At 38.7% G+C, this 8,739-nt stretch overlaps 1 long non-coding RNA gene across 1 annotated transcript; it reads left to right on the forward strand.

The window, feature by feature from the left end:
* Window positions 1–7,420: 7,420 nt before the first annotated feature.
* LOC118241647 (uncharacterized) lies at window positions 7,421–8,391 on the forward strand. Its single transcript, XR_004776262.2, has 3 exons — window positions 7,421–7,455; window positions 7,833–7,962; window positions 8,069–8,391. It is a non-coding gene; the product is annotated as an uncharacterized LOC118241647 (long non-coding RNA).
* The last annotated feature ends 348 nt before the right edge of the window (window positions 8,392–8,739 follow it).

Here is an 8,739-nt window from a genome sequence, read left to right on the forward strand (position 1 = left end):
ACATATTCATACCTGATAAATAACAGAATAACTGAAGTAACACATACTCATGAAAAGTAAACCCCATAAACAACAAAGAAGGGCTAAACTAGCACACACCCAGACCAGTAAAAATTCCACCAACACTAATTAGCTAGCTGACAGGCCTGTAAGCCTAATATATTTGTTATATTTTTTTGTTACTCTTTGAAATATTGAACAGATAAAATTTGCTACTTTGCTACGTGCTACTAAAGCAGAAGGACAGCCGGCGTGATTTCAGCACTGTAGGTGCTGATCAGAAAGAGGGTGAGCTGAGAATAAATGTAAATGTATATGGAGGATTTATTGTTGTGAAGCATAGTGTCATAGTGTATAAAGTCAAAGTGTATGTATATCAACTTGGCAGCTCAGCTTAGCCAATCAGATTTTAGGGCCAGATCTATCTTTGTCTTTTTTAAGCTTCCTGCCAGCTGCTTCACCAGTGTGCAGTGATGTAACAATCCAGCTGAAATCCAGATACAACAGTTCTGGAATGTTTCCCCTGCTGACATCAAAATTCCATAGAATCAGTAAGATTCAGTTCTGCAAATATTAGTGCATTTTAAATCTCTTTCTCAGTCACACACCCTCATCTAACTGTTGTCTGCAATGGGACTGAAATATAGCAAGACAAAGATCCAAGATATGTCAGAGCGGCAGAGGATAAAGAATAAAAAACCCATTCTGCTAAGGGGCACCTCAAGACGCCTGATAGGAACTACCAACAGCTCCACAGCTTCTTTACCGACATATTTTGACTTTTACCTACCTGGTGCAGTCATCTGTAAACTGAACCGCACCCCGATTGTCTGGGACAACGCCACTCCACAAAGATGCAAGAGTGTGTTGGCGCCTTCAGCCGAAAGCAGAGCTGCTAGCTTGCCCTTTCTCTCACGTGATTGATGTCGGTTGCAGAACTGTTAATATTTTAAAAATAAACAAATAAACAACACATCCTGCTTGTGTTTGATTTTATGGTGTATATGTACTGAATAAGCATAGCTAGCCTCTGTAATGTGAAAATACATGTACGTGACTTCTACAGCAGACAGAGCAGCGTGACGCATGGCATTCCTATCCAAATGGAAATCACACACACACACACACACACACACACACACACACACACACACACACACACACACACACACACACACACACACACTGGGCCTCCAGAGCTGGATGGCAGGTGGACACAAGCAGAAGGAGAGTTTTTATACACATTATACATAAACCTACAAACTATACAGTACATTTCCCCATCAATGAACTCACAAAATTCACACATGACAGAGGTCTTAACTGATGATGTCATCATGTCATTCAGGGTTTTTTTTTTGGATTGACCTCATGTTGTCTGTATTTTAGGCCTGGTGCCTACTTGATTTTTCAAAACTCAACAAGCTTTTTCACTACTTGCATGGCATTTTCTTCTGAGGTGGTATCCCATGGCAACCTCACTGACAGAAAGCAGTGATCACACACAAGTACACACTGACCCCACATACACACCCATATGTCCAGTCCATACTGGAACCAGGACATCGACTCCCTGTAAGATCAGTGCTCTTACTGTGGTAAAGCAATAATCTGATTCTATCAGAGAACAGGTTGAATCTTATTATCTGTGAATCAATTACAGCTACAGGCTTACCAGGGATTAGGGGTCCCAGCAATTGGCAAAAAAGAGAGAAACAGAACGAGACTTACCTCAGCTGGACTACTGGGGCCATTTCCTTCAGACTCTGTAAGGCACGTGGCAGGACCAGGGAGCTGGGTGTCGGGGTCTGAGTTCCTTCTGGGTATTTTGGAATTCACCACTGGTTTCTGGCTTTCCCTCGCACCAAACAGGAGAAGATACACCACCTGGTCTCACAGGTACAGTTCCACTCCTCTTCTACTGTTTATACAACCCCCTAATACAGTTTAATTAAGGGAGAGCAGAAACATTCAGGATCTGAAGAAACTGCTGATTAGAGCCACTGAGATCTTCAACCTGCCACCAAGGGCTAGAAAGTAACCTGGAGTTCATGTATTGTGACTACTTTCATTGGTCATGGTTTACCTCTACTGTTCTGCTTAATTAAGCTCCTTCTTCTGTGTCTCCAAAGATTGATGCTGTTTGAGGGCCTGCTGAAAATGATAGTGTAATTGGACAGGCTTGATGGAGTATTTTTATTTAGGCTGGAAAAAAAATTTCAATCCAGATTACTTTCATCAACAAAGTTTTGCAAAAGAAATCAATGTGTCTGTCAAGATTTGATGAGAGTAAACAAAAGCATATGTATCGCCAAGGTCATAATTTAACTGTAATTGCTATGCTTACTAGCAAATTGAATAGCTCAAAATCACGGGCGGATACACGTCCACAGGGAGGGGTTGGCGAGGAAGGCCATCAAGCCAACATTTAAAAGATATTTCATGCTAATTTCTCTTTCTTGGAAACCCTAAAGTGTAAGGGGGTGAAAACGCATGTGTCATTAGGACAAACTGAGTCAGAAGTCTTTCAGAGGGCTAAATTACACTTCAGAGTAAAATAGGGGTTGTTCAAGGCACTCTGATATTGACCCAATGCTGACAAAGTCTTCTTTAATGCTCTAGTAGCTGATGTTTCACAGCACACCTTGGGCTCCTGCTCTCAACAAAAGGAGAGCAGATTCTAGAAGATGTCTTAGATTTTCATGGAAACCGAAAACCCTCTAGGCGTTCCATTCATAGGGGTTCTATTCATAAATGTTGGAAGTGGAGACACTGTACTGTTAAAGCTTGACTCTCCGACAGAAGTTTTCTAAGTGAGTCTTGACTTTGGCCGTAGGCATCCACCCAATTCTGTCCATATTTTCCGTTCCGGCTGAATGATCTGTGCACTAATCACCGATAACCATCTGCAGAGCTGGTGGCAAATATCAGCGGCAGGAAGTCAACATTAATGAAGCACCGTGCAGGACTTTGGGTTCGGGAGTGGGCCATAGTTGGAACTAGCTGGACTGCGGTGTGTCTGCTGGTTATTAGTGATTTTCATAAAACATACTTTCATTCATGTACTGATACAGGTCAAGGTGTATAAAGCTTTTTTTTAATAGTGAATAAACCATTTTTCAACAGTTTTTAATTAGGGCTTTACCAAAGTAAGAAGAAGACCTTACTTAAGTATTTCAAAAATAGTGTTACTGAAAAATCACTGGTATCTTACTACTTACTAATACCTCCTTCTAAAATGATTTGAGAAGTTTTCTCTATTCAAATACTCTTCCATACAAATATTGCACCACTACAGTTTTGCCTGTGGAGTTGCATGATACAGGTGTTGCTGTAGAAAGGCCAGAGGTTTTTCCCATGAGTCCTCTTGGGCATCTGCATGTGGTTTGGCCTATCCACCCATGAGCATGACCACTATAATCACACACACGCACACACCCACACACACACACACACACACACACACACACACGTGCACACAATATCAGAGTACAAGTGCAATATTAAAGGATTTGCATTTTATTAAAGGATATTAAAGGAGGAATAACTTTATTTTTGCCTTGTTTGAAGTTGGCGGTCCGGTGATGTGGTGAGTATGGCGGCTCAATTAGGTGCCCTGCACCAGGGTAGATGTGGACTTGGAGCAGGTGACGATTTCCTGCCTTTTCCATTATCTGTTGTATCTAAGGGAAATGGATCATGAGTTACAATTATGAAATGATGCCTAACCTAACCCTAACTATATGTATGGGCTTTGTCAGGGTCTGTTTATTAAGAGATTATGTTGTCTGATTAATCAATCTGTACTCATCCACAAGCCATTTAATATCACCTCATGTCTACCTCTTACTCATTAATACCAGAAAAAAATTAGGTTTCACCTTTGTATTTAAACAATCTACAGTTTCTAGATTTTAAACGGCTCATATGTTAAATTACAAATCAATACGATTCTGATGGCAGCTGTGCATTGGAGGCAGAACAAATGTAACTGGTTAACAGTCAGTGGATGGAGATTAACAAGATTGGTTAACAATCAATCGATGGAAATTTTCAAAGACTGCATGTTCACCTCACATAGTTCCTTTGCAGTGACTGCCAGAAATTACTTTAAGCATAAGTGTCTCAGAACATACTACAGCAGTCAGCAAAAGAGAAGCAGCCGTGCTTGTATTTGAAGTCTAAACATAACATTTATGTAAAACAAAACCAAACTATTACATAGTTATTAGGACATACTGCATCTGTAACTGCCTGCACAACACCTGGCTTACTTACAACAAACAAGCAAGTAAAGAAGACACAGCTTTTGGGGGGCTAGCTAGCCTGCCAGGTAGTTTTTCAGAGACACTAAAAGCATATAAAAAAGAACAATTAAAACAAAAGGCAAAACTACAATTAAAATAATGTATATTTGATGTAGTGCACATAAAATTAACTGAGAAAGTACATAGTTTTCTAAAGATAAGCTCTGCTTACAGCTTATTTTGAATCACATTTGTTACAGTCTGAACCAATTAGGTTTGCTCAAGCTGCCTTCAGAACAGTTTTGCATTGGGATTTTGCACATGAACCTTAAAGTGTGGATTTCACTTTTGCAAAACTTTGCCAATATTAAAATCGCAATATTTAAATCTACAGCCATTCTCACCGCTTTATTTTATAGTTGCACTTTAAACAGATATAGTTTTAAACACATACACATGGCCCATCTTATCATGCACATTTTTCCAGCTACCTTCAACGCTGTTCAAGCCTGGTCAAAAACTGACAAGAAAGGGCTAGAGAAAGGCAGAACTTCTGAAATACCGCCAAAGGGCTTTAGACTTTAATGGTACACTTACAAAGTGTTTCTAATAAAGTGATTGGTGCACGTATACTAAGCTGCTGTTATTGCCAACCCATCTAGTGAAGCATTTTGATGCGACGACTGACACAAGGATTGATTCCCGTTATTGTAATGTGTCTTTGTGAGGGTTCTCAGTGTATCTGTGTGGTAGATAGCTAGCTAGGAAGGTTAAAAAAGACACCTAATTTACATGACACTGAGAAAATCCCAGTTTGATTTATCACTTTGTTGATTCTTAATGCAAGTCTATTAGTAAATGGGTTAACATACAATAACATACGTATGTCTGTTATTCTGGGTAATAGGCTACTCTGGTATGAAAATGAATCTAGATCACATTTTTAGAACATGAATATTTTTAGTTATGTCCCTGTATGAAAACACTGGACAAAACCATTCCTTTCTGATTCCAAAGGGGACCCACATTTTTTTGATTCAAAATGGGGTGATTGTGTATTTTAAGGAACATGCGACAAGGGACAATGGTTTAAGGGACAATGGTTTCTTTGTAACTTAAAATATCTCAATATTGAATTAACAAGTAAAAGAATATGTTGTGTTGCCCTATAGGTTATGTATGTGTGTTATAGAACTATAAATGATTTAGACAGGTGTGATCTTACATCTTCAGTAGTCTCCAGAATGGGACAGCTCTGGTCATCATCACCAAACATTAACAGCACTGGACATGTTATCTGATCAACCTGCATGTTATATAATACCTCATTATAGGCAAAAACATACACATACATTCAAACCTATAAACAAACACACAAAATATCATACACCCCCAGATGTATTTGACAATATTCTACAATAAAACAAATTACGCTGAAGCACAGATTAATGAGATGATTGTAAAAAAATTTTTAAAGGATATATAAAAATGCAGTATAATTATTATGCAGCTTACATCCACTTTCAAGGTGGGATCTGTTGGAATGGGCAGGATAACCAGATGATCTGATTGTTTTCTATCTGAATTTTACTTCTATATCTAAAAAGCAACATTTAAAAAATGTAATTTCAAATGCATGCAAAAATCATGTATTTAGGACTTCTACCTCTACAACACAATTGTACACCACCAATAAGAATTGATGAGTATCTAAAAGCTTTAATATAAATGGTCTATTGTTGCCCACAGACAGCAGAGTGCAATCTGTTGTAATTAAAATATATCTTAGTTTAATAAGAATGCTGTCTCCTGGATGAGGTTTTCCCTGAAGACACCCCACCTCAGCCAACTGAGTATGACGGTACCCCAGTATATGGTGTTTGCCGAATGCCTATCTGTATTGTGAACCTTTGAAAGCCTTTTGCATTTGGAGCCAAACCTACCCGTGTCCTAGTTTTCTTGACAGTTATACTTTTAGTCATGCTCTTTCTTCATGAGTTTTGTTTGATTAATAAGTTTCCTTTGTTGGTCTTTGTTCAGTTGATAAGTAAATTGCCCAGTTGGTCATTCCTACAAGTTGCTTGAAACTGTTTTCTTTTTAAATCTCTCTTTTTTTTTTTATTAGGCTAGTTAGCTACCTTTGTCCACCACAAATAATTTATGATAATTTTGGCTTTGTTACATTATGTTTGTATACTGTAGTGAACTCAACACCTCTGGTCATTAATAGAATCTTAGTCAATAATTGTTATGCATGATTTTTGCTATCTCTGCTTATTCAATATACATACCTTAGGTATGACAACTGTGAGTCAAGAGTGGTAATGTTCTAATGTTTGGTAGATGAGATAATAATCACATATCAAACTGGTAAGTTTCATTACTTGCGACTGAATTCTTACTCATTAATAAATCAACTAAAAATAATATATTTTCATTTTCAATCAGCGTTAATTAACCGTACTGGGGTTAATTAACCCAATTAACCTTATCAACTATGATTTTCACTTTATTAATGTGTTAAAATCACTACATGATATAACAATACATTTTCCTTATTTTAAGTTATCAAAGTTACTGTCCTGACACTAAATTAAGCTAACTTACACTATGTCAGGTAAAAAAAGAACTTTAGCCTCACAGGTGTGGGCTAAACTCCAACTGTTTACAATTTCCAGCTCTGACCCTGATTTGTACGATTTGTACCACCAAATAATATTTAAGAAAATTATTATTTATTATTTTTAAATGTACTTTTCCATAAATCAGAGAAGAACAATGCATGACAGGCTTGATGGAAAAAGAAAGCAAATAGCCAGCAGTTCCTCTCCCACCAGTGCACCCAGAGCTCCTGTTGTGGTCATAAGCTCCTCCTACTTCACTATGGCCCTCGCAATAGAGCAAAGGGGAGGTCCCTGTTGCTGTGGCAATTGTATCTGTTGTTGTAAAGCTAAATTTACCGTGTCATAGGTCAAAAGGAGTGTGTCACAAATGCAATTTCAGCATTGGCCTACCTGAGACACACATCAACACTTAACACAGAAAGGCACACACACACACACACATACACACACACACTCACACTCACCCACACCCATGAGTTATTAAGTCATCCATAAAAACGTCATTGAAATACTCTTTCTGTTTCTTGTTTCAGTGGTTGTATGAAACAGCTGGTGTGCTGGTGTGGGCGAGGAAGCAGTGAGAGGTAGGGCAGATGTCTGGGACTGTGCATGTGTAAGCGTAAAGTAATATTTAACATTTGGTATTTAACATGTTAATCCAATACTAACAGAACATCTGGACCTCAGAGAGCTGGCTTTTAGCTCAGTAATCTGATTTTGCAGTGCGTGTATACCCTTACTCTGATTTCTTTTGGATTTTCCAGTCTGAGCATACTCGCAAATATAACCAGTGCTGTCATGGAAGTGGCTAGCAGAATTAAATGTACTAAACTGATTTGGTTTTCTGGCCACATGTAGCAGGAACAAAAATAAGTCATCACATCCTTATGAATTTTTGTCAGTAAAAGTGCTTCATTATCTTCTCCTGTGTCTTACGAATTCCTATATCATCCCACCATAGATGTCTCATGGGACAACCTCAACAATTCTGACCTAAAGCTTTTTGGCAGTACCTGCATGGATTCCATCAAACAGGGACAAGGAAACACCCGTATCCCTCAATACGATTACCGAAAACGCGTCTCCTTTGGGTGAGATTGCAATGGTGCCACTAGACATAAATTTCCTATATCCTTCTGGTGTTAAACTTGAAAATTACTTAAAAACTTCATCCTGCAAATCATCTGCAAATTTCAGGATGTTGACTGAAGGGTCCATGGAGGTGCAGTCATTTGTGCACAGCTAGAAAAGCAGCAAGGAGACTACACAACCTTGTGGGGCACCTTTACTGATGGTCGGGGTTCAAGGTGCCGAAGGATTAGATGAAGCACCATTTTCACTGCGTTGTCCACTGACCTGTTGGCCCGGGATGCAAACTGCATGGGGTTCAGCAGGGTGGTTGTGATGTCCTTCAGAAGAGCCAGTACCAGTCTCAAAAGATTTCATGACCACAGAGGTCAGAGCGACAGGTCTGTAGTGGTTCAGTCCAGTGACGGTGGCTTTTTTGGGTATAGTTATTATTGCACAGCCATTGAAACAGGAGGGTACTTCATGCAGCTCCAGTTATTTGTTGAATACTGTTACAACCCCGTCTAGGCTGTGAGGCTGTAACAAGGAAAAATAAATGTAAACGACTAAGGGAAGTTGTAAAAAGTGAACAGCAACAAAACAAACAAAAGCACAATTAGAAATCTCATTTTTTGGTGTAATTTACAGAAGATATTATTTATTAACAATTATAATGGTGCAATGTCTTCAGGAGTGACCCAAGCCAAAACAACCAAAAGCCACACTAATGAAAGAAAAACACACTAAATAATCCTAACAAACAAAGAAAATATACAACAGACTTTCCTAACTACCTGACA

This window comes from Electrophorus electricus, chromosome 11 (genome assembly GCF_041902795.1).
Source record: "Electrophorus electricus isolate QZ-2024a chromosome 11, ASM4190279v1, whole genome shotgun sequence".
NCBI classification, from domain to species: Eukaryota; Metazoa; Chordata; class Actinopteri; order Gymnotiformes; family Gymnotidae; genus Electrophorus; species Electrophorus electricus.